General features: G+C 44.2%; 1 protein-coding gene across 1 annotated transcript in view; it reads right to left on the bottom strand.

Annotated features, from left to right (window-relative positions):
- Positions 1–23,015, bottom strand: part of PDLIM5 (PDZ and LIM domain 5) — a 225,037-nt gene extending 202,022 nt beyond the window's left edge. The window contains exon 1 of the mRNA XM_073638258.1: positions 22,805–23,015. The gene's annotated coding sequence lies outside the window, so the exon portion shown is untranslated. The remainder of the gene's footprint in view (positions 1–22,804) is intronic.
- Positions 23,016–27,050: the final 4,035 nt, after the last annotated feature.

Below are 27,050 nucleotides of genomic sequence, written 5' to 3'. Positions count from 1 at the left end.
CTGCACTTGGGGACACATTCAAAGTTTTCCCAATTTTTCGCACTGACTGACCTTCATTTATTAAAGTAATGATGGCCACTCGTTTTTCTTTACTTAGAATTTGTATTATGGCAAGAAAAAAATAGCTAACTGTCTATTCAGTAGGACTATCAGCTGTGTATCCACCTGACTTCTGCACAACACAACTGATGGTCCCAACCCCATTTATAAGGCAAGAAATCCCACTTATTAAACCTGACAGGGCACACCTGTGAAGTGAAAACCATTTCCGGTGACTACCTCTTGAAGCTCATCAAGAGAATGCCAAGAGTGTGCAAAGCAGTCAAAGCAAAAGGTGGCTACTTTGAAGAACCTAGAATATAAGACATATTTTCAGTTGTTTCACACTTTTTTGTTAAGTATATAATTCCACATGTGTTAATTCATAGTTTTGATGCCTTCAGTGTGAATGTACAATTTTCAAACTCATGAAAATACAGAAAAATCTTTAAATAAGAAGGTGTGTCCAAACTTTTGGTCTGTACTGTATATTTTTTCTGGTTAGCCAATAAAGGTATCACTCCGAGAATACTTTTGTAATTTTTTGGGCATAAAAGTATTTACATCCATTTTTCTGGCTAACATGGTACCACAATAAAACGTTATATTGTACTTCATGATAGTGGTAACATTTCTTCGATATGACTTGAGTTTACTTGTGAAAAAAAACCGGAAATTTTCAAACTTTGAATTCTTATGCCCTTAAACCAGAGAGTTATGTAATATTATTAACTATTTTGTAACATTTCCCACGTCTGCTTTACATCACCACAATTTTTTAAACAAAATCTTTTTTGTTAGGAAGTTATAAGGGTTAAAAATTTGACCAGCAACTAATTTTCCCCAAATTTTTTCCCCCAAATGTGACCACATCACATTTGAAGTGACTTTGAGGGGTCTATATGACAGAAAATACCCAAAAGTGACACCATTCTTAAAACCACATTCAAAAAGTTTATTAGCCCTTAACAGGAACTGAAGCAACGTGGAAAGAAAAAAATGAACATTTAACTTTTTTCACAAAAGGTTTACTTCAGACCCAATTTTTATATTTTCACAAGGGTAACAGGAGAAAATGGACCCCAAAATTTGTTGTGCAATTGCTCCTGAGTACGGACATACCCCATATGTAGGGGAAAACTTGAGGGCACGGCAGGGCTTGGAAAGGAAGGAGTGATGTTTGGAACGCAGACTTTGATGGAATGGTCTCTCTGTGTCATGTCATGTTTGGAGAGCCCCTGATGTGCCTAAACAGCAGAAAACCCCAACAAGTTACCTCATTTTAGAAACTACACCTCAAGAATTTTATCCAGGGATATAGTGAGCATTTTAAATCCACAGGTACTACACAGATATTGATAACATTAGGTCGTCATATTGAAAATTTTCATTTGTTTTTTCACGAAAATGTAGTTTTAGCCCCAAATTTGTAATTATTTTATTTTTTTAAATGGATAAAAAGGAGAAAACGGACCGCATAATTAGTTATGCTATTTCTCCCGAACACAATGATGCCCCATATGTCATCAGAAATTACTGTTAGGTCACACGTCAGGGCGGAGAAGGAAGGAGCGCTATTTGGCTTTTGGAGCATAGATTTTAGTAGAATAGTTTGCGGGTGACATTTGCGGAGCCCCGAAGGTGCTAGAACAGCAGAGAAACATCAAAAGTGACCCCATTGTAGAAATACACATCTCAATGAATTCATCTACGGCTGCAGTGACTTATGTAACATCATGCAAGGCTTTATTCTGGAGAATTCCAAACATGCCAGTTTAGTGCCCATACATTTGTCCTGGTGACACACACACAGTAAATTGTTAAGTGCTCTACTCGCTACAATAATGCCAGACATGTGGTCGCTTACTGCGGTTTATGCACAGTGGGGCATAGAATTCACTGTATTTCATATGAGGGAGTGGGAGCTGTCGCTTTTCCAGAGTCGTTGTTCTACCAGAAACGTGGGACCCCCTATCATTCCAGTGACAGATGACGGACCTGAGAGGGGGCTGGTTTTGTGTGGAATAAATTAGGGGTTTTATTGGTAACATTTTGGGGTACATCATTTTCGATTGCTTCCAGAATAAGACTGGATCGCCTTCTTGTGTTCTACGCTCAGCACTTAAGTCGGAGTTTCTGTGTAAATCTCACAAAAATGCGATTCAGACGAAACCCCAGACAGAACCATCCACGATAATAAGGCAGATGGAGGCCCTTTGGAGTCCATTTGACGTCTGCTCCGGTGGTCATCATCTTTTTTTAGGCGTGCACAGATCTGTGGTCATCCACACTTGTCACTATGGTGAAGACCAAAGAGCAAAAATCCCAGAACCACACGAGGGGACCTATGTTACACAGGTTACCATCAGTAACACACTATGCCGCCAGGGATTCAGATCCTGCAGTGCCAGACGTGTCCCCATGCTTAAGCCATTACATGTCCGGGCCCATCTGAAGTTTGCTAGAGAGCATTTGGATGATCCAGAAGAGTATTGGGAGAATGTCATATGGTCAGATGAAACCAAAGTAGAACCGTTTGGTAGAAACACAACTTGTGTTTGGAGGAGAAAATGCAGAGTTGCATCCAAAGAACACCATACCTACTGTGAAGCATGGGGGAGGCAACATCATGCTTTGGAGCCGTTTCTCTGCCAAGGGACCAGGACGACTGATCCGTGTACATGAAAGAATGAATGGGGTCATGTATCGTGAGATTTTGAGTGCAAACCTCCTTCCATCAGCAAGGACATTGAAAATGAGACGTGGCTGGGTCTTTCAGCATGACAATGATCCCAAGCACACCGCCAGGGCAACAAAGGAGTGGCTTCGTAAGAAGCATTTCAAGGTCCTGGAGTGGCCTAGCCAGTCTCCAGATCTAAACCCTATAGAAAACCTTTGGAGGGAGTTGAAAGTCCATGTTGCCCAGCGACAGCTCCAAAACATCACTGCTCTAGAGGAGATCTGCATGGAGGAATGGCCCAACATACCAGCAAAAGTGTGTGCCAACCTTGTGAAGACTTACAGAAAACATTTGACCTTGGTCATGCAAACAAAGGATATATAACAAAATATTGAGATGAACTTTTGTAATTGACCAAATACTTATTTTCCATCAAAATTTGAAAAAAATTTCTTTCCAAATCAGACAATGTGATTTTCAGGATTTGTTTTCTCATTTTGTCTCTCATAGTTGAGGTCTACCTATGATGTCAATTACAGGCCTCTCATCTTTTTTTTTAAGTGGGAGAACTTGCACAATTGGTGGCTGAATAAAAACTTTTTTTCCCCCCACTGTATGCCCCTGTGTCTGATAAATAATAGATGCAGTGTCCGCGCCATGGCCCCTTTGATCCTAGATGATTACAGTGATCTGATATCGGTGGTCTCATATCTCTGGACTGCAAATTTGAATTGCTAAACCTGATGTCAAGCACAATATCAGAAGCAAGGTGGCCAGGACCCAGAATGCAGTGGATAAAAGGACAATAGGGGCACCTGGCAGGACCGTATAGTAAGTTAGCCAACTTACTATGTACTGATTAGTGTTGAGCATTCCGATACTGAAATATCGGGTATCGGCCGATATTCGCGGTATCGGAATTCCGATACTTTTTCAATATTGTATACCGGAATAGGAAGTTCCCATAATGCAATGAGCCAGTTTCATTTTATTCAGCCAATGAGGATCCTAAGAAGTGTGGGCACATCCTGTTAGGCATGTAGGCATCTTAACTAATGGCATGGCTGTGATTGGCTGCTGAAATGATGTCATGATGCACTATAAAAGCCGCCACCGCCATTTTGAGCTCACTCTGCTGTGAATTCAGTTAGGGATAGGACGCTGTTGTTCTGAGGGACAGTTTTAGCTACCTATTTGGTCTATTCTGCTTTACCCAAGCTACTTTATAAATCGCTATGCCTTGCAGCGCTAGTGCACAGTTCTCTGTGCTGTTCACCGCTGTCTGCAAGGTCTGTGTGTGTGAGTGCAGCTCACCCTGTAGTGTGTACTTCAGCCACGTCTTGTTGTAGTGCACTCAGTGTATGTCACTGCCTCATACATTGTCCTTTTTTGCCAATTCATAATTTTTCCTGATTTCTCCTATTAGTGTGGTGGTTCCATCCGTATTCAGCTAAATTGGTTCCAAACACACTATATAGGAGTAGTTAGAGGAGCCTTTCTGCAGCATTGGGCCCTGCAGCCCCAGCCACATTAGTATTAGCCTATTTTTTGTAGCCTCATCTATTGCATTGTAGGTTACCTTCCGACATTGTAATAGCTACAAAAAGTTTGTGATACTATTGGTATTACATCTTTGGGCACATCCAGTGTCTTTTTGTGACAAAAAAAACCTAAATAAAGTTCACCAAACACTCCACTTTACAGTTGTGTAGGCCACATTAGCTCATATTAAAGTCTAGTCCACACTTTATAAAATTAGTGTTTCTTATACCTGTTAGCAGCTGTTCAGGAATAAGCACACTAATCCCTTAGTACTTTTCTGCCTGTCTTTATCAGTCTACCAAGATGAAGAAGGCAGGGAGTAAGGCATGTGGTCGTGGTCGTGGGCGTGGAGTTTCTGCAGGGAGAGGACGTGAGGATTCTGTGCCTGCAGGGAGAGGACGTGGGGATTCTGTGCCTGCTGCGGGCACCAGAGACTCAGCATCCCCCAGTTTTACCAGGGAACAGTCCTTTATGCACAGCTTTGTAGGAGCTAGCCGTACCCCACTGCTGCGGGAGGACCAAATTGAAGCCGTTGTCGGATGGATGGCAGCTAACGCATCAACTTCAATTAGTTCCAGATCCTACCAGGTCCTGAGCACTGAAGAGCACCCATCTGTCTCTTCACCACCTGCCAAATTGCCCAGGCAGTCAGAGAGCCCTGGACAGGAGCAATCTCTACTTCTGTTCTCTGAATCTCTTGGCTTGGAAAGAGGGGGCCAGCCAAGCAGAATTCGAGAATTTGAAGAAGAGGTAGTATGCAGTGATGCGCAACCGTTTTGTCTCTCTGAATCTGAAGAGGCGGGTGGGCCAGTGCCTATGGTCAGCAGCACACCTCAGTACGCATCTGATGATAAGACTCAGGTGCCACTTTCTGGTGCGTACTGTGCTGTCGAGACTACCCAGGAGAAGCAGTTGTTTGAAGAGGGTGGTGTAGATGATGAGGTCCTTGACCCATCATGGCGTGAGGGACAGGAAGGTGGTGGGAGCAGCTCTGAGGAAGAGATTCCCCGAACAGCCCAAAAAGGAGGGAGAGGGAGGGGGCAGACTTGGTTGCCTGTAGCCTCCACTTCGGCACCCATTATCCAAAATCCAAAGCGGGCGCTCCCAAGACTTGCAGTGCCTGGTCCTTTTTTGACACAGTTGCAGATGACATTTGCTTTGTCAAATGCAAGCTGTGTAATCAGAAGGTGAAAAGAGGGAAAAGTGTCAGCAACCTCAATACCACAAATATGTGGAAACATGTGCGGACCAAGCACGTGGTGGAGTTACAAAAACACACTGAAGACCTAGGCCAACCTACAGCGCCACCTACCACCTCTTCAGCTCGTGTTGTAGCCTCTTCCTGCAGCTCACACACAGCTGGTTCGGCTTCCTCACAGGATCGCCATGGAAGAATCTCTGGCACTGTTGTACAGGGACACAGTGTAATTCCACCCACAGCACCACTTTCCCTGTCATCCTCACACTCCCAGGCCAGTCTACAGCCATCGTTAGCACAGGCATGGGAGAAAAGGCGCCCATACTCGGCAAACCACCCCCGAGCACAGGCTCTGAATGCTGGCATTGCTAAACTACTGGCCCTTGAAATGCTATCATTCAGGCTGGTGGAGACTGACACATTCCGTAACTTTATGGCATTGGCAGTCCCACAATACAACGTGCCCAGCCGCTTTTGTTTCAGCAGGCAAGCTGTCCCTGCCCTGCAACATCATGTGGAGGGAAAAATTAAACATGCGCTACAAAACGCCATCAGTAGCAAGGTCCACCTGACCACCGATGCGTGGACCAGTAAGCATGGACAGGGACGATACCTTTCCCTCACTGCCCATTGGGTAAATGTTGTGGAGCCGGGTACAGATCTTGAGAGTGGCGCTGTACGTGTTCTGCCAACTCCAAGGATTGCAGGAATCCAGTCTGTACACACTGACTCCTCCTCATACTCCAGTTCCTCTGAATCAGTGCTGCAGGAGCCGTCACGGTCTACCTCCACATCGACCCGTGAACGGTACCTGTTATGATGACCGATATGAGCACAGCCGTGGCCAAACGTCAACAGGCCGTATTAAAATTAATTTCTTTGGGGAATCGAAGCCACACAGCGCAGGAGCTCTGGAATGCCATCAAGCAGCAGAGCAACGTGTGGTTTGTGCCAGCGAATCTCCAGCCAGGCATGGTAGTGTGTGACAATGGCCGAAATCTGGTGGCAGCTCTGGGCCTAGGCAACCTCACTCACATCCCATGTCTGGCACATGTGCTCAACTTGGTCGTGCAGAGTTTTTTGAGGGACTATCCGGATCTTGATGCACTGCTTCACAAGGTCCGCATAGAGTGCGCTCACTTGCGGCGTTCCAGCAACGCAAGATCGCGCATTGCAGCTCTGCAGCGCCGATTACGTCTTCCGGAACATCGCATCATATGTGACCTACCCACCAGGTGGAATTCAACGTTACATATGTTGGAGAGGTTGTGTGAGCAGCAGGTAGCAGTAATGGAGTACCAGGTGCAGCAGGCGCAAACAAGTCGCAGTGCGCGCCGTTCACACTTCACCACCACTGAGTGGGCCTCTATGAAGGACATTTGCCACGTTTTGCGTGCCTTCGATTATTCCACGCGGATGGCGAGTGCAGATGATGCACTAGTCAGCATGACTATCCCCCTTATCTGCCTGCTTGAAAAAAACACTGCAAGCACTAAGGGACGAGGTTTTGGAAGAGGTGGAGGATGAGGAGTCACAAATGCCATCTGCTTCTCTACAGTCTGCGCAACGTGGTTCCTCACAAAGGCCTAGGCAGGGGACACTACTGTGAGGAGGAGTCAATGGAGGAGGAAGACATCTGTCCAGAGGAGGGAGGTACACAATGGTCTAGTAGTCAGTATCTAGAGCGAGGGTGGGGTGATGCAGAGCAGGCAGAGATCACGCCTCAAGCAGGGGACAGCGTTTCTTGGCCAGTTGGCAGTCTGCAGCACATGGTTGATTTCATGCTGCAGTGCCTGAGAAACGACCGCCGCATCGCCCACATTCTCAACACGGCTAATTATTGGGTGTCCACCCTCCTAGATCCTCGCTACTGGGACAACTTACAAAGCTTCATAACACCGTTGAACCGGGAGCGTAAAATGCGGGAGTACCAAGACGCACTGGTGCATTCCATCATGTTCTCCATTCCAACCGAGAGCAGTGCTGCTAGTGCTTTACAAAGCAGCTCAGTGCGTCGAGGCAGTGGAGGAAGCTCTGCACAAAGAGGGAGCAGAAGCAGCGCCTCAGCACAAGGCAAGACCAGTATGGCCGAAATGTGGCAAAGTTTTGTGTCCCCGCCGCCACAAATGTCTACACCATCACAGACGGCTCCAGTCAGCAGGAGACGTTTCCGTCAGATGGTGACAGACTACATGTCTTGCCCTCTTAGTGTACTCCCAGACGGCTGTTCTCCATTCAAGTTTTGGGTCTGTAAGCTGGATACATGGCAAGAGCTTAGTCAGTATGCACTGGAGGTGCTAGCTTGCCCTGCTGCTAGTGTATTATCGGAACGCGTCTTTAGTGCCGCAGGTGGTGTACTAACAGACCGTCGCATGCGACTATCCTCTGATAACGTTGACCGGCTTACTTTTCTCAAAATGAACAAGGCCTGGATCTCGCATGAATTTGCCAGTCCTCTTCCAGAATAAATAATTGGTTGGCAACAGTATCCAGGTCTCCTGTTGTGTTCATGTTTCTACCACCTGAACTGTAATCCCTGAGCTCCAACACTGCCAGTTGGCGCTCGGAAGTGCCGTCTGCACAGTCAACACTTGCTCCAGTGTTATTGGGGTTCAGTAACGTCAGCTGTTCCCCAGCTGTGTGTCCGGCAAATTCTCCTGCTCTGTCCACATTCACACTACTACAGATTTTAAAGTTGCTCCAATTACGCCTCTGGCTCCACTCTGTTATTAGTATTTACCCTGGGTTCCAGCACCGCCAGCTGTTTCCCAGCAGTGTCTTTGGCACGGGTACTCCCTCCTGCCCAGCCTGGTACCAGCACGCCAGCTGTTTCTGGGTAGTGTCAACGTCACTTTGCCTCCAATGCGTTGTCCTGTCGTGTTGCGGTTGGGTTAGCCGACTCTATGGTGCCTGCAGTTTAGGTGACTCCTATGTGGGCTGCGGGATCTGGCAATGAAGGCTGGTTCCATAGTGCCAATAGGACAAGCACCCCCTGTAGGACTGTGGGTTTTGGTAACTGCGGCCGGCTCGCGGCCTTGAAACTTTTTTTTACTTGGGTACCTTCTGCTACCCATCCGGGTTCCAGTACCGTCAGCTGGTTCTCGGCAGTGCCTTTGGATTAGGTGCCTCCTTCTCGATATCCAAGTTCTACCAACATCTGCTGGTCCTTGGTAGTGCTTTCTGGCACAGGTACCTCCTGCTTAGTAACCGAGTTCCAGTACCATCAGCTGGTCCTCGGTAGTTCCATTGGCTCTTGTACCTTCTGCTACCCATCCGGGTTCCAGTACCGTCAGCTGGTCCTCGGTAGTTCCTCAGCCTTCTTGTACCTTCTGCTACATTTCCAAGTTCAAGCTTTTTGAAATGGTTCTTGGTAATCACTCTGGATCTCCCTGACGAGGACCCTGAAGACGAGGACCCTGAAGACCAACCCTGAAGACGAGGACCCCCAAGACAACGACCCTGAAGACCACCCCGAATTAGACGAGGACCCTGAAGAAGACGAGGACCCCGAAGACGACCCTGAAGACCACCCCGAACAAGACCAAGAAGATGACCCTGAAGAAGTTGACCAAGAGGACAAAGAAGAGAAGACAACCACCAAGATACAGAAGAACAAGAGACAGAAAACCAAGAAGCAGAAGTACAAGAAGCTGCAGAACAAAAAGCGGAAGAACATTAAGCATAAGACTAAAAACCAGAGCAAAAGATAATATCTAAATTATAAGCAGAAGATGACTAAGCAGTGTATGGGGGTGAGTCCGTTCCTCCTCGTGGTGCCCCTGGAAAAGACCTGCTGCTGCATGCCAAACTGAACGCGGACAAATCCTGTTGTAAATCTTTTGTGACGGGCAGAACGAAAGGTTTAATGTTCAAACTTTTATAGATAACAACTACAGGAATGCCTGTCACAAATAAGAATATGATGAAGAAGAAGAATATGAAGAAGATGAAGAAGTAGAATATGAAGAAGAATAATAGTTGAATAAGAAGAATATGAAGAATGTAAAAAAAAAAAAAGAATAATACGAAGAAGGTAAAGAAGAAGATGAAGAAGGTGAAGAAGAAGTTGATGAAAAAGATGCTGATGCTGAGGATGATGAAGGAGAAAGTGTGGGAGAAGTAAAAAAGAAGGTGAAAAGCATGGAAGTAGTGAAACATAAATATCTGACAAAATATAAAAATACTTAACATAGTCAATATTTCCGTAACTCAGAACGTCTTAAAAAAAATATTAATTCCTGCTATTCCATTTGATTGGGCTAAACCTCTATGCCTTTATTGTCTCCCCCACCTCCCCCAATACATTCTACATTATTCTTAGTTGTTTTCCTTCATGTAGAATTAACCTACAAGGAAAGAAAGGGTTTATTTTCATTCCGAAATTTCTGTCCCATTGACTTGCATTGGTTTCCGGTATCGGAATAGGCGATATCCGATACTTTTTGGGTATCAGTCCGATTCAATCCGATATCGGAAGGTATCGCTCAACACTAGTACTGATCATTTAGCTACAATTTTAAACACTAGAAAACCCCTTCAAAAGGTTCCCACTCAGCAGTAGCATAGAGGTGTAGTAGCATAGAGGTGTAGTACATTGTGTGCAACTGACTGGTTGTGGTCATGACATTCTTGTCAGATCTTTATAGGGGTTTTCCAAGATTGTTATTTATAGCTATACATTATTGAATTAATGACATAAATGCTGAAAAACCTCTTTAAGAAAAAGAGTGAGCTTCATATCTGTGATTGCTGGGCATCAGAAAGTGAATGGACAATGTTTTTTTTAGGGTCTGCAGAATGCTTTATGGAAGAGGACTTTATGCTAGTCAGTTATTATGGACGCAGGGGCACGTTGTCACTATGTAGCTTCTGTTCCCTATGTAAACAAAGTTGCAGTGACCTTTCTGTATTACAAACTTTGTGACAGTACATTGAGACAGTGATTTTTATTACTTGATTCATGCACGACCTTTAGTTGGCATGTAGTGCCACTCTCAGTGCAGGGTGGGCTGAGGGAGTGAAATAAAGAGAAGAAATCCATGCTGGAATGTGTCAGCTGTTCTCCACTGATCTGTATTATATGTAGCTTATACAGATCAGACAGCATCATGAAAGTGAAACTGAGATCAATAAATGTCCAGTATCCAGAGTAGCGAGAACAGAGTTAAAGACCCACAATAATGCATCCCTAGCCATTTCATGCCTTGCGATTATGAAAGCGAACACACCCAGCATCTGCCCTTCACGTCTACACTCAGCATACATTGTTAGCCACTAATGGAACAGGCATTTTGGTAACAAGTCTGTGATAACAGTAGAGAACTAATGACTGGTGTAGTGAGGAGTATCCTGGCATTAGGTTTTGGGGCAGTAAATCGCCAGTGCTCAATTTAGTTTTAGCATCTTTTCTAAGAAAAAAAAATATATATATAATATTATATATATATATATATATTATATATATATATATATATATATATATATATACACACACACAGTACAGACCAAAAGTTTGGACACACCTTCTCATTTAAAGATTTTTCAGTATTTTCATGACTATAAAAATTGTACATTCACACTGAAGGCATCAAAACTATGAATTAACACATGTGGAATTATATACTTAACAAAAAAGTGTGAAACAACTGAAAATATGTCTTATATTCTAGGTTCCTCAAAGTAGCCACCTTTTGCTTTGATGACTGCTTTGCACACTCTTGGCATTCTCTTGATGAGCTTCAAGAAGTAGTCACCGGAAATGGTTTTCACTTCACAGGTGTGCCCTGTCAGGTTTAATAAGTTGGATTTCTTGCCTTATAAATGGGGTTGGGACCATCAGTTGTGTTGTGCAGAAGTCAAGTGGATGCACAGCTGATAGTCCTACTGAATAGACTGTTAGAATTTGTATTATGGCAAGAAAAAAGCAGCTAAATAAAGAAAAACGAGTGGCCATCATTACTTTAAGAAATGAAGGTCAGTCAGTCCAAAAAATTGGGAAAACTTTGAATGTGTCCCCAAGTGCAGTTGCAAAAACCATCAAGCGCTACAAGGAAGCTGGATCACATGAGGACCGCCCCAGGAAAGAAAGACCAAGAGTCACCTCTGCTTCTGAGGATAAGTTTATCAGAGTCACCAGCCTCAAAAATCACAGGTTAATAGCAGCTCAGATTAGAGACCAGGTCAATGCCACACAGAGTTCTAGCAGCAGACACATCTCTTCAACAACTGTTAAGAGGAGACTTTGTGCAGCAGGCCTTCATGGTAAAATAGCTGCTTGGAAACCACTTCTAAAAGACAGGCAACAAGCAGAAGAGACTTGTTTGGGCTAAAGAACACAAGGAATGGACATTAGACCAGTGGAAATCTGTGCTTTGGTCTGATGAGTCCAGATTTGAGATCTTTGTTCCAACCACCGTGTCTTTGTGCGATGCAGAAAAGGTGAACGGATGGACTCTACATGCCTGGTTCCCACCGTGAAGCATGGAGGAGGAGGTGTGATGGTGTGGGGTTGCTTTTCTGGTGACACTGTTGGGGATTTATTCAAAATTGAAGGCATACTGAACCAGCATGGCTACCACAGCATCTTGCAGCGGCATGCTATTCCATCCGGTTTGCGTTTAGTTGGACCATCATTTATTTTTCAACAGGGCACTGACCCTAAACACACCTCCAGGATGTGTAAGGGCTATTTGACCAAGAGGGAGAGTGATGGGGTGCTACGCCAGATGACCTGGCCTCCACAGTCACCAGACCTGAACCCAATTGAGATGGTTTGGGGTGAGCTGGACCGCAGAGTGAAGGCAAAAGGGCCAACAAGTGCTAAGCATCTCTGGGAACTCCTTCAAGATTGTTGGAAGACCATTTCCGGTGACTACCTCTTGAAGCTCATCAAGAGAATGCCAAGAGTGTGCAAAGCAGTCATCAAAGCAAAAGGTGGCTACTTTGAAGAACCTAGAATATAACACATATTTTCAGTTGTTTCACACTTTTTTGTTAAGTATATAATTCCACATGTGTTAATTCATAGTTTTGATGCCTTCAGTGTGAATGTACAATTTTCATAGTCATGAAAATACAGAAAAATCTTTAAATGAGAAGGTGTGTCCAAACTTTTGGTCTGTACTGTATATATATATATATTAGGGTATGTGCACACGATCAGTGTTCACTGCGGATTGGACGCAGCTCAACTGCGTGCAATCCACAGCGTCTAGCTGTTACAGAATAGTGGATGGGATTTGTAGAAATCCCATGTGCACTACGGGTCTGCGGCACCCCCGCGGAAATTGACATGCGGCGCGTCTTTCTAGACCGCAGCATGTCAATTTCTCCGGCGGGTGCACATGCGGGCTTTCCCCATAGACCTAACCTCTATGGGGAAAGTCTGCAGGTGAAAAAAAAAAGCCGGCGCTCATTTGCATAATGAGTGGAAGCTGGAGGCGGCTTCTCCGCAGCTCGGGGCCGCAGTCGGCTCCGGATAGTCTGTACATACCCTTACAGTGTGTTGCAGGACAGTGGGAGTGGGCATATCTCAGGAGACGCAGTGCAGCCACATGATGGTTTATTTCCCTGAATTTTTGAGACCGATTCCCTTTAAAAAGAGTTGATTTAAGAAAATAAATGGGTAACATTGCAATTTCCCGTTTATTAAAAATCCTTACATTCTCGAGAAAGGATTTTTATAGTTTACAGTTTGTTACCTAGGTTACCAGCCACCTTGCAGTCTCAGCCTGGCCCATTACCTAGTTAGGGATGAAGCCAGCTCCAGCACTTCTCCCATGGTGCAGAGCTATAGCGGCCTCGGAGAGAACAGTTCAGATCAGTGGTGTGACGATGCTGCTGATCTCAATTGGCAATCTTCAGAACTGCACAGTCATGTGACCATATCATCCAGATGCTGTAGTTTTGTCTTTTGGTGCAAATCCGCATGGAAATTGGCTTTTGTTGCGTCTTTTAAATCTGCAGCATGTCAACTTCAGTTGCGGAGAGGCACCTTTTCGGTACCAATTTAATCTTTTTAATTTCGATAAGGACCCTTAAATCCAGAGATTACTTAAATCCACCCTGTATTGCAATTTTTTGCATAGCAATTCCCCAAAGAATATGAGCGGATTTTAGCTGCAGAAAGGATTCAGATTTAGTTTTTGAAATGCACACATTAAAGGAAATTCGTGTCCTTAAACGCTACTAACCTGACCTGAAATCAGGTTATTAGCGTTTGAGGACAGGACTGGTTCCCTTTAAATCCACGTGTAAATCTACCCTTAGATTTTGGTATTTTTCTCAAGAACAGTCTTATCAGGGTAGAAGGTTTTCTACTTGAAAAACACATTGTACAAATGCAAAAAAAAAAAAAAAAAAAAAAGTCACCAAAAACCACTTGAGAAAAAAAACACCACGTATTCCAAAGATTTTTTCCAAGTGTTTTAAAATGCTAAAAAGATTGTGTAAGGCTGTGTGCCCACAATGAGCATTTGCTGCATCATGCAGCGTCTTATAGTTGCAGCAAAGTGGATGGGATTTCTAGAAATCTAATTAATGCCCACTGAGCTTGTTTTTATATTCAGTGTAAACTGAATTACGGCGCGTGTTTCAAATCTGCAACATGCCAGTTTCTCTTGCTGGTACACAATTTTTTTCCTATAGATTTGCAATAGATGAGGAAAACCTGCAGGTAAAAGACACATGGAATCACATCAAAAATGCATGTAAACAGTACATGACAATATCAAAGTTTTGGCAAAAAAAAACACACAGACTCAAAAATGCAAGTAGCCTGACAAAATGAACATGCAGACCAATAAGGTGGCATCGTGTTAGATTGGTCTAGTGGGCGGTCGTATTAGTGACAGCTATCAGTCACTGATAGGACCGAAAATCCCAGAAAAAGCTGAGGTTCAAATGAGTAAAACGCAGGTTATACTGAACTATATATCAATCTACTCAGCTCCTCCTGCTCTATAATGTGATGCCACCAGATTGGACTGCATTTTCACGGTGACAGGTTCCCTTTAATAGGTGCAGAAAATCTGCAACATCAAAAACTCACTGTGGGAACGTAACCTAATGAGTCCTCAGAGTTGGTGTACATCGCACACTGTATTACCAATGACAACTCATGGTACTGATGGATCCGGTATTGTTAAAGGGAATCTGTCAGCAGGTTTTTGCAATGTAATCTGAAGACAGCATGATGTAGGGGTTAAAACACAAATTTCAGGAATGCTTGATGCCTCTCTTATCAAGGTCTGTGGTTGTGTTTGCTTGCAATTATTGTTTTAGCTTCAGTAGCTTATTGCTAGGACACAGCAGGTGTGCGTCCTGGTAAAGTAACGCCCCCTTCTGTGATAGGCAGCTCACTGTCTATGGACATTGTATATACCGAGCCTGGTGTGGGCGGTGTTAGCTTCCTCAGCTCTGCTTCATTCTAAAACTGTGTGAGAACGGCTGCACCCAGTAATCTAACTGATACATCATTGGATTCAGCTTCTCTTTGCCTACATCAGGCTGCTCTCAGATGAGGTAGCAAAAACCTGCTGAAAGATTCCCTTTAAAATAAGGCTGTGTGCCCATGATGCGTTTTTAATGCGTTTCTGCAGCTGCGGAAAAGCATTAAAAACACATGGTAGAAGGGCAGCAATGTTCCCCAATGATAATCCGCATGTGCTGTGCACATGCTGCGGAAATTTCCGCTGCGGGTTATCATTGCGGAAAAAAACGCAGCATGTCAATTATTTTGCGGAAGTGCTGCGTCTTCGCCGCCATTGACTGGCATTAGACAGCATGGATTACGCATCACTGTATATGTAGATGCGTAATCCAAGCGTTCTAATGTGCGGATGGTACCCGGGTGTAGATGAGAGGAGAGTCTCATCCACACCCAGGTACCATTAAAAAATCTGTAAAAAAAGAATAAAATAAAAAATAAATGTATATTTACCTTCTGGCGGCCCGCGCTGCGCTCCTACTTGCTTCCCGGCACTTTGCAGTGGATTGAAGGACCTGCGCTGACGTCAGTCATGTGACAGGTCACGCGACGCTGACGTCGGCAGGTCTTTCAATCCACCGCTGTCGGCAAAGGAGAACGGAGTGTAAAGCAGGACACCGGGGGTCATCAGAGGGTAAGTATACATTTATTTTTTTATTTTTAACCACTCTCTCGGGTTACACTATATAAATCCATGCAGTTTGAATGGATTTATATAGTGTGACCTAGTTGTCACAAGCACTTTCCAAGTGATGCTAATCGCTTGGAAAGCGCTTGTCAATCCGCATGCGGAAAGGTCAGTGATAACGCTCCATTTCCGCATGTCCCTGGCAGGAAAACGCATGTACAATCCGCATGCGTTTTTTTCTGCCAGGGAGATGCAGAAACGCTCAGGAAAAAATCCTGAGCATTTCTGCATCGTGGGCACATAGCCGAAAGATTCCCTTTAAAACCAGTGCCACAGTAGCCAAGTGCCCTTTTACAATACCAATTAAAATTCTCATCTGTGTTCGAAAAAGTTCAAAGGGTTTCATAAAGTAGTTACACTACCGCTCAAAAGTTTGGGGTCACCCAGACAATTTTGTGTTTCCCATGAAAATTCATACTTTTATTTATCAAATGAGTTGCAAAATGATTAGAAAATATAGTCCAGACATTGACAAGGTTAGAAATAATGATTTTTATTAGAAAGAATAATTTTCTCCTTCAAACTTTGCTTTCGTCAAAGAATGCTCCCTTTGCAGCAATTCCAGCATTGCAGACCTTTGGCATTCTAGCTGTTAATTTGCCGAGATAATCTTGAGACATTTCCCCCCATGCTTCCTGAAGCCCCTCCCACAAGTTGGATTGGCTTGATGGGCACTTTTTGCGTACCATACGTCAAGCTGCTCCCACAACAGCTCAATGGGGTTGAGATCTGGTGACTGCGCTGGCCACTCCATTACAGATATAATTCCAGCTGCCTGCTTCTTCCCTAAATAGTTCATGCATAATTTGGAGGTGTGCATTGGGTCAATGTCCTGTTGTAGGATGAAATTGGCTCCAATCAAGCGCTGTCCACAGGGTATGGCATGGCGTTGCAAAATGGAGTGACAGCCTTCCTTATTCTAAATCCCATTTACCTTGTACATATTCTCCCACTTTACCAGCACCAAAGCAACCTCAGACCATTACATTATCTCCACCATGCTTGACAGATAGCGTCTATCCATAAAACTTTTTTCCAATCTTCCTCTGTCCAATGTCTGTGTTCTTTGCCCATTATTAATCTTTTCTTTTTATTAGCCAGTCTCAGATATGGCTTTTTCTTTGCCACTTTGCCCTGAAGTCCAGCATCCCAGAGTCACCTTTTCACTGTAGACGTTGACACTAGCGTTTTGCATGTACTATTTAATGAAGCTGCCAGTTGAGGAGCTGTGAGGCGTCGATTTCCTCAAAACTAGAGACTCTAATGTACTTGTCTTGTTGCTCAGTTGTTCAGCGCGGCCTCCCACTTCTCTTTCTACTCTGGTTAGAGCCTGTTTGTACTCTCCTCTGAAGGGAGTAGTACACATCGTTGTAGGAAATCTTCAGTTTCTTGGCAACTTCTCGCATGGAATAGTCTTCATTTCTAAGAACAAGTATAGACTGTCGAGTTTCATATGAAAGTGCTTTTTCTGGCCATTTTGAGAGTTTCATAGAACAAACAAATGTAATGCCCCAGATTCTCAACTAGCTCAAAGGAGGGTCAATTTTATAGCTTCTCAAATCAGCCAAACCGTTTTCAGCTGGGCTAACATACTTGTGCAAGGGTTTTCTAAACATCCATTAGCCTTCTTACACAGTTAGCAAACACAATGTACCATTAAAACACTGGAGCTGTGGTTGTTGAAAATGGGCCTCTATACACCTATGCAGATATTACAATAAAAACAAGATGTTTGCAGCTAGAATAGTCCTTTACCACATTAACAATGTATAGAGTATATTTCTGATTCATTTAATGTTAGCTTCATTGAAAAAAAATGTGCTTTTCTTTAAAAAATAATGAAATTTCTAAATGACCCCAAAGTTTTGAACGGTAGTGTATGTTATAAATGCTAAAAAAACAAACAAAAAAAAAAAACCTGGAGAACTGCACAGTTAAATATCTCAAAGAACTGTACGTAATCCAATAAGTAATTCCACATACAGTGAAATGTCAAATTCACTTTGCTACCTTCCCTGAACTCCCTAGTAAACTACACAGCTGTTGTAATACCCTGCTAGTAAAATGCTCATGGCTGACAAGAGGAAATAGCTTAATGTTTCTTAGCGGCAATGTCTGAAGCACACCTGCTTTGAAACTTCTAAGTGATCTGTAACCAGCACATTCCCATATTCAAACTTCTTTATATTTGAGGAGGCAGAATGGAAAAAAACTTAATGTGTCATGTTTGCTGCCCTTTTCACTCCTTTCAATCACCCACTGACTTTGGTGGCAAATAAAGAGCAGACCGACTTCCCTAGTTGTCACTGGTCTGCGGCATTCTGGATGTAACTCCCTCCCCTATAGTCAGAGCTCCAGCTCAGGGAGCACAACCATATACAAATAATGGCAGCCGGCCTGCCAGGAAGTCATTGACCAGACCCAGACTGCCTGACACTGGCTGCACAGGACTGAATAGAAGTTGTTGGATTTTTTTGTAAGCATATACGTGTCTGGATTAGTAATGAGCGAACGTGCTCTTATAAAGGGTTATCTGAGCATGCTCAGGTGCTAACAGAGTAATATCGGAGTGCTCAAAAAATAGGTTTGAGTCAGCCGCAACATATGCATGAATTGCCTGTTTGTTGGTCAATCCATGCATGTGTTGCGGCTGTCAAACAGCCATGAGACATGCAGCTGCGGTGACTCAAACCTATCTTTCGAGCATGCCGAAGATACTAGGTTAGCACCCGAGCATGCTTAGTTAACCCCTTATAAAAGCACATTCGCTCATCACTAGTCTGGTAGTATCATATATGCAAAATAAATAGAAAAGGAACGTAAATGGGATGAGTAAAAAGTGCCCTGTTACTAGGATCAGTGATCTCAGCTACATTCTGCAAATGAAGGTGTTTTCCAAACCAAAATAAAAAAGTACAGAACCTTTGTAAAATGACGTTTTTTTACCGGAATCCCAGGTCCCTGCCTCACGCAGCTATGTGGCTTCATGATTTATGGTGGCAGGACTTGTTAGTGGTTTCAGCTGTAGGCCAAGTCCCAACGATCTGTAGAGAACGGACGCCTGTGCAGCTTTAAGGGAAAGTGGATATGATGTGTTTTTCATGTAGGTCAGATCTGATACCCATTACTGAAAAAGCGCATAGAAAACGCTCAAAAGAATGAAAATATGCATTCCTATGAAACAACTTGCTGAACATATGCTCAGTCATTGGAAACATGAAGCTGTGAAAAGACACTTCAAAAACGCCAAGCGAATAACAAAAAAAAAAAGAAGTGAGCTGGCCTTTCTTCAAGCATTTATCACTCTAAATATATTCTATACATTAGAATAGAAGGCAATGGGATGGTTAAAAGAAACTTGACAATTAATGGCCAAAAATGTTGAAAAAGCGCACAGAAAGCAACCAAAAGAATGGTTGAGGTTTCCTGAATCATCTTTGCCAACCTGTAAAAGACATTGCGTGCACCCTAAAACCAAAGAAGTCCAGTCAAATACAATAACCGCTCTGTGATAAGAAAGAGGCTGAAGTTTGGGCTCTCTGCAGTCTCACCATTTCATGGCTGTGGGAGATGTTCGGCTCCTCAGCTGGGAGACACCATAGTATGGGGAAGAACGGGAGTGTGCAGCAGGGAAGATGCTACTATCTTCATACTGGATGTAGTTAGGTAAGAAGAGTTGGAAGATGGATTCCTGTGTGTTCAGGAGCAGAAGGCGGCAGCTAGAAATAGCAACTGCAATCTTCTCACATCATCTTCTTAGTGTGCCGTGGCAGCGGAACATGTTAGTAGTTTCATCCATAGACTGAGCTACAAGCAGTCTGCAGAGACACCTGTGCATTTTAAAGAGAACCTAACATCTGATACATGCAGCCAAATCCGTGCACAGCATGTATCAGGCATTAGCTGAGCAATCTCAGCCTGGTATATTTGACACTGAAACTCTGCGGCGTTTCATAGAAAAAGATACTTTTAATAGCAACCGGGCACAAAGAAGCACAGGAGACTAGTCAGACAGACGGGTCCCTGGCGTCTTCTCGCCACCTGCTTACAGGTCTCTGCGTATACACACACACACAGTGACTGACAGGTCTCTGCCTATCAGCAGGTGGGGAGAAGCCGCTGGCGACCCGCCTGTCCGTCTAGTCTGCCGCACGGCTTGGTCCCCAGCGGCTATAAAAAGTATGTTTTTCTCTGAAATGCGGCAGTATTTCAGAGTCAAATATACATGGCTGAGATCGCACAGGCAGTGGCTGATACATGCCACCCATGGATTGGGCAGCTTGTATCAGATGTCACTTTATCACTTTAAGGCCAGGTCTACGCAGCAATTTTGGTAGCAACATCTGTCGCGCAATAAAGGTTAGCTCGGTGCCTCTGCTACATCGCAGCACAATACAAGTGAATGTGGTCGCACTGCGACCACCAGGAGGACTGAGGACAACAAAGCAAGTCGCAAGAAGCCCAACCTCATCAGAATTTTGTCACTTGTACGTCCTAGTAGCTTCAAGGTCTCAATGCAACTCCATTCACTTGTATTGTGCTGCGATGTACTAGCAGCACCAAGTGAACCTTGGTCATGTGACAGGTGCCGTGGCCAAAGTTGCCATGTAGATCCAGCCTAAAGATAACCCATCACTTCTTGACAGGTCCTCTTTATAATGTCTGTTGCTACATTATATACCGAGGCATTTTATTACTGTGTCCCTGGAATCCTCAGATCTGACAAAAGTGTTAGAATTTCATCTACTGTCATTTTTTAGGTTTCATCTTATAACCAATAGGTGCTCCTTAAGTAAGGAGCTCCCCAAGCATGCGTTTCAGATGCAGAAGCGTAGGATCAGTAGCAGAGATTGATAAGCTAGCCCAGTGTATAGCGTGTGATTGATGATAAACTTTATACACGTGACAGATGTAGGTGAAGTCATTCCGTGCAGGACCCAGTATGAGGGTATGGTCATGTAACCACAGCAGCACATCAAAGGTGAAAATAAATAATCTTGGAAAATCTTTTTAAATTCCCAATATCTAACAGTCTGTATTACTGCAGATTTATCACAAGCCGTGCTACGTATTTATGGATATTTATCTTGAAATATTGATTTCTCTTTACAAAACGCCAATACTGATAAATTGTGACCAAAAAAAAAAAAAAGTACGCACCATTCATTGATTATAGGAAGTAACAGGATTCATATAAGTTCCAATGTAAAAGTCAAAGTACACCATGTGGATAGAAGTATTGAGACGCCCCTCTTAGTGGTTGTATTCAGGTTTTTCCATTCAGTCCCATTGCCACAGGTGTATAACACCCTGCCCCCGCCATGCTGTCTGCCCCTACAGACATTTGTGAAAGAATGGGTCGTCCTACAGAGATTACTGTAATCGGAGCCACCAATGCAACAAGACAGCTCATGATATTTTTTCCCACAAACTAAAAGTTTTATTATTGAAAAATGAAATGATTTTGGAACCAGAACTCAGGCATGAAGTGACAGACTGCATAAAGTCACAGAGGGGTCATTAAAGGGGTTGGCCACTACTTTAATTAATGATTGCCTATCCTTAGAATAGATAATCAATATCTGATCAGTGAGGCTGTGACACCCAGCACCCCCGCTGATCAGAAGTTACCTGTGCTGGCAGTTCTCAGATGCTGCCAGAACACAGCAGCCTCTGTGATTCCTATAGTGGCCGAGGACTGTAAAGCCTTCCCCTATTCAAGTTACCGTAATAGGTGGTGGATCTGCAGTACCTGGCCTCGGCCACTCAGGGGCAGACATATCACTGGTGCAATCTGTGCAGCTGCACAAGGGCCCAAGAGATAAGGGGGCCATTTTCACCTTCAAATCAGCAAGCAGGTCCAGTCACAGACACAGAGGGGCCCATATACTGTTCTTGCACAAGGGCCCTCTTCTGCCTATGTGCACCACTGTTATCATTCTTGCATGTGAGCGGCACTATCGCTGACCGCTCACCAGGCATCATGTGACCCGACACCCAACTCCGACATCCGCTGCTGTCACATCAAGTTCCGGCTGCAGCCAGGCGTGACCCAGTGACGTGCTTCCCCCTGATTGATGGGCTGTGGGGGGGGGATCCACCGCGCTTTCCCTCTCCTCTGCATTCATTGGGAAAGCGCGCGGTGGATACTGGGCTGTGACGTGCGGTGAAACACCCCCCACAGCCCATCAATCAGGGGGGAGCGCCTCACAGGGTCACACCTAGCTGCATCCGGAACTTGACGTGACATCAGTGGAGGTCACATGATGCCTGGTGAGTGGTCAGCGATAACGCTGCTCACAGGCAAGAATGACAACACAAGGTAATTACAGAAAACTTTTTTCTCACCCTTTAAATTGATGGGGGCATTATGTATCGTAGTGGACAACCTCTAAGTGTTGAGATGCACAGGGCATAAAAGTCAAAATCCCTCTGTAGACTACTCAGTAACTGCAGATCTTCCATTGTGAGCAGCCGCAAGCAAGCCATACATCACCAAGCACAATGCAAAGTGCGAGATGGAATAGCACGACACCACTGGACTCGGAGCAGTGGAAAAGTATTTATGGAGTGATGAATCACACTGGTGTACCTGGCAGTCTGATGGACGAGTCTGGGCTTGGTGAATGCCAGGAGACCGGTATCTGGTTATGGGGGTGTAAAGGTTGGTGGCGGGGGGATAGGACAATGGGGGTTGCTTTTCAGGGGTCACCTTGGTCACTTAGTCCGAGTGAAGGGAAATCTGTCAGAGGTGCAAGGGGTCCAACTCCTGCCCATTGATTTAGTATGGGAGGTCCCAGAAGCTGCAGTAGGTGGAATATTAGGTGTCCCATTCCTTCTGTCCATATACTGTACATGGGACAGTATGTGTTTTCTGACAGGTCAGACTATCAGCCCGTATAGCGCGTCCTCTGTGGCGCCAGTCTACTACATAGGGGCTGCTCCAGAACACAGCGTCCTCACCTGACACCTCGTAATGCCGCCTACTGGGGAACGGGATGGAGAGACTCCATGTCACATCCACCTCAGCCTCTGCACTATATATTCAGGGTGACAGCCGGCAGCCCCACATCCCACCAGCAATCACTGTCTGCCCGGAGCTGCCCACCCGCCCCTATACGCTCCCAGGTGCCGGCATCCTGCATGCCCTCCCGGTACAGCAGCACCCACCTGTGAGAGCAGGGCAGTGCCAGGCGCGGGCAGCACTGGTCACGACTCCGGGACTGGCGACGTCTCCTGACTAGAACTTCCGCCTGTGTTTTATATGTCGGCAGCTCTCCTGGGTGTTCTCTTCCTCTCTCGTTACCTCACACGGGGACTGTCCAATGGCCCCTCCCAGAGAAGGAGGACGGCACAGAGCTGACAGGGAGGGCACAGGACCTGGGCAGCGCCCTCACTGCTAGGTACACGGCGCTCACTAGCGCCCCCTGCAGTCGCCCTGCGACTTCTCACTCAGCCCCTCGCACGGCTCCTTAGTGTCTCGGGAGCTCCGCACACTTTGTATCCGGCACTTGTCATTTTATTGCAATGTTATTACTATTTTCCTGCAGGAAAACAAATCCATGAGGGTTTTAGTTGTTTTTTTAACAAAAATGCCAGTTTCTTTATTTTTTTTTACTACAAAAACCGCTTCAGTCAGATGTTAGGTGTGACTGAGTCGGTAGGAATGGAGAAAGCGCACTACAACCTAGATTTTGGCGGAATATTGTCACATAGTTTGGTCATTTCTTGAATTTTTTTTTTGACAAAATTTCTCCCTAAAGAAGAAATTATATGCTATGACAAAAAGCCATAGAAAAATTATGGTGTTTTTTCACTAATTAGAAAAAAACCTACACAAACGTGTGACTTTCCCACCGTATTCGATAGTCGTTCATGTTCTCTCCCGCTCCATTAATTCTTCTGGAGCTCTAAAGACGGGATGAGCGGACCTGTGTAAGTTCGGGTTTGCCGGGTTCGACTGAACTTTAGTCCAAAGTTTGGTTCAGGTATCAGAACTGTACGCGAACCTGAACCCAAACTCCATAAAAGTCAATGGGGACCCGAACTTTGGAGCTGGAAAATTTCTCTCTCTCCTCCCCGAACTGTAAAAGGCGAAGCCCGTCTTCAGAGTTCAGCGCCGGACACTAGGTGTACGGAACAAAGCCCAAACTTTACAGTTGGGGTTCGCTCATCTCTAGAGACCAGCGCTCAACTATCTCCAGCAGCCCCCTTAAGAATTAATTGAGCGGCACGATCGACCTCCGCTCCACTCAGGGTCGGTGGGAGACTGGCAAAAACTGTTGAAGCGGAGCCGTATATCTTTCAATGGGGCCGATTCATCAAGACTCACAAAGTGCATGCTCTTACTGGGCAAGAAAGCGGTGAATTCATTAAGAGTGCGCCACGCCGGAAATACTACTCTAGTCAAGGACTGGAATAACATTTCTAGCTTACAAAATGGCGACACAGTTGAAGAACTTGAGGGGCCTTGATCAATTGGCCCTGATGTGTTTTCCCGTAAAAACATTGATTAATTTGTTTTGAAAGAGAGATTTTGATGTAATTTTTCAAATCTGAGCCAATATTTATTTTTCTCTGCAGATTTAGCACCAGAAAATACTTCCGACCAATTAAAAGGCAGCTGACCTGACAACGGTTGCATTCATATTTGGGCTTTATTGATATCACGCTAGGGGTGTACGGCCGGAATAAAAAATACCTGCACCGATTCATCAGTTTACATGAGCGTATTTTTAACCATGTGTGGGGGCTACACTGTGGGACCCTGCTTTTAAGGGGTTGTTGCCTTTTAGTAAATGTTGGTCCCCATCTGCAGGTTATTATAAAGAAACAAACCAGCTATACTCACCTTCCCCAGGTCCACCGGCGAGACTCTGACGCTGTTCCTGGTGTCTGGCATTGATTGCGGTCACTTCACAAGTGCAGTAGCCAATCGGTGAGCTCAGCAGCTCTGCCAGTGCAGACGGAATGCCATGATCTGATCCGCTGAGCTCACTGATTGGCTGCTGCGCTGTTGACGTGACGTCATTGCCACAGCCAATGCCAGACATCAGGAGCAGCAACAGAGACTCGATGGTAGACCCGGGAGCGTGAGTGCAGTTTGTTTATTTATAATAGCCTGAAGCTGGCAATCATCATTTACTGAAAGGGAATAACCCCTTTAAATGCATATTCAGAGTGCAGGTCAGTATGGTTAAAACCGCATTAAAAACATATCTGACATCTTGCATGTTTCACCTGTAAAAACTGTGCTGAAAACTATGACAGGCCACATACATTTTTCCTAAGCGGTTTCTACTGAGGTTGTAACTTCACTGATTCCAACATATTTAAAAAAAAAATAGCAAGTTTCAAATATTATATGTTGTGTGAAAAAGCCTTTAAAGGGGTTGTCCACCACTATGACAACCCCTTCTCAATCTTCACCTTCCGTGCCAGCTCCGTTCGAGTGGTGTCGGTACTCTCTCTCGCACTTAACGGTTAAGTAATTAGCAGGAAGTCAGAACTGCTGCTACCGCTCACTTCCTGTCAATTACTTAGAAGTCTGAAGGCTGGAAGAGAGAAGCTGGTGCTGATTAGGCGCAGGGCTCACGTGATATAAACACCTCACAAGAGCCCCGGGAATACTAGAACAGAGCCGGCACGGGAGTTGGGTGTGTTTATTTGGATGTTGAAAACACTCAGATTGAGAAGGGGTTGTCCTAGGAGTGGACATACCCTTTAAAGGACTTTAGTCATCTTCTTAACTAGATAAAATTTCAAAGTGCATGTAAAAACAAGCAACTTTTTAATTTTCCTCTGATTAAAAATCCTCTCCGTTCTCTAGATTACAAAGATTTTTAATTTAATGCATTTCTGCTCACTGCCTAGGTTACTGGCCACCTCTGCAGTCTATGAGAGATGGCAGAATTCCTAGGCAAGTGTAAAGGAGAAGATGACCGGCATCTCCCTGAAGATGTGACTACTGTAATGTGTTATATTAATGCATTTTCTATATGTGATGCTTCATAAAATTGTTCACAGTATTATTATATCCTGCACATGTATGATATTGGGGAAGTGTAAGGCTGTGTGCAATTCCGCTGCAGAAATGCTTAAAAAACGCTTGGTAGAAGGTCTGCAATGTTCCCCAATGATAATCCACATATGCTGTGCACATGCTGCGGAAATTTCCCCTGCGGATTATCATTGCGGAAAAATCCGCAGCACTACCAATTATTTAAAAAAAAAACTTTGATATACAGTAAGGTTTTTAATATAGGCAGTATAGGTACCGTCCCAATTTAGGGTCACCTTGCCGCTGGTGGGACGGCTTGTATACTTTTTTTGATCAAAAATAGTTCACTAAGTACCCTATATTTATTATGCAACTTTGCTTTACATTTATATATAATGATGGTAGGGTATGAGATATATTTTTGTCTTTTGTAGGTTTTGCTTCTTTTTGCTAGTGTGAACATGCTCCTATTTCTTGCATGTCTACCATCTTAGACCTCAGTTCACATTGCTTGGTTTTTTGTCTTGTTTGCATTCTGTGCAATTTAAGGGTGTGGCATCCCCTTTGTTGAGCTGATTAGTATATATGTAGCTTACCACGGGCCTAGGTGGTCTGGAGTTGGGACCCGGTCCTATTTGTCTACCCTTTTATATACATTACTTCAACTTTGATATACAGTAAGGTTTTTAATATAGGCAGTATAGGTACCGTCCCAATTTAGGGTCACCTTGCCGCTGGTGGGACGGCTTGTATACTTTTTTTGATCAAAAATAGTTCACTAAGTACCCTATATTTATTATGCAACTTTGCTTTACATTTATATATAATGATGGTAGGGTATGAGATATATTTTTGTCTTTTGTAGGTTTTACTACCAATTATTTTGCGTAATCGCGATGGTTTGACTTGCATTGAATCGCATAAAATCCGCATCACTAAATGTGCACATGAGGATATTAAGCGATTCAATGTGCGGATGGTACCCGGGTTTGGAGAAGAGGAGACTCTCCTCCAGACCCGGGTAATAATAATAATAATAATAATAATAATTTTTTATTTTTATAGCGCCAACATATTCCGCAGCACTTTACAATTTTAGGGGGGACTTATACAGACAATACAGAATGTGCAGGATATAATAATACAGAATAAGCATTTCTCAAATCAAAAGGAGTGAGGGCCCTGCTCGCAAGCTTACAGTCTATGAGGAAATGGGGGAGACACAAAAGGTAAAGTGTACATATATAGTATAATGCAGCCTTGATATACTAAATAGGATAAATAATAATACATGGACTGGTCGCCAGCCAGTATGTGTACAGTCCTGACCGAGGCTATTAAGTACATGGATGGTATGAACCTGAAATTGAAGAAGATTTTAATATGGGGGAAAACTGGGACGGACAGATAGTGTGT

Source organism: Phyllobates terribilis, unplaced genomic scaffold (genome assembly GCF_046119375.1).
Source record: "Phyllobates terribilis strain yellow unplaced genomic scaffold, ASM4611937v1 Scaffold_1__5_contigs__length_1240528914, whole genome shotgun sequence".
Classification (NCBI taxonomy): Eukaryota; Metazoa; Chordata; class Amphibia; order Anura; family Dendrobatidae; genus Phyllobates; species Phyllobates terribilis.
This window is presented reverse-complemented; position numbering and strand designations above follow the sequence as displayed.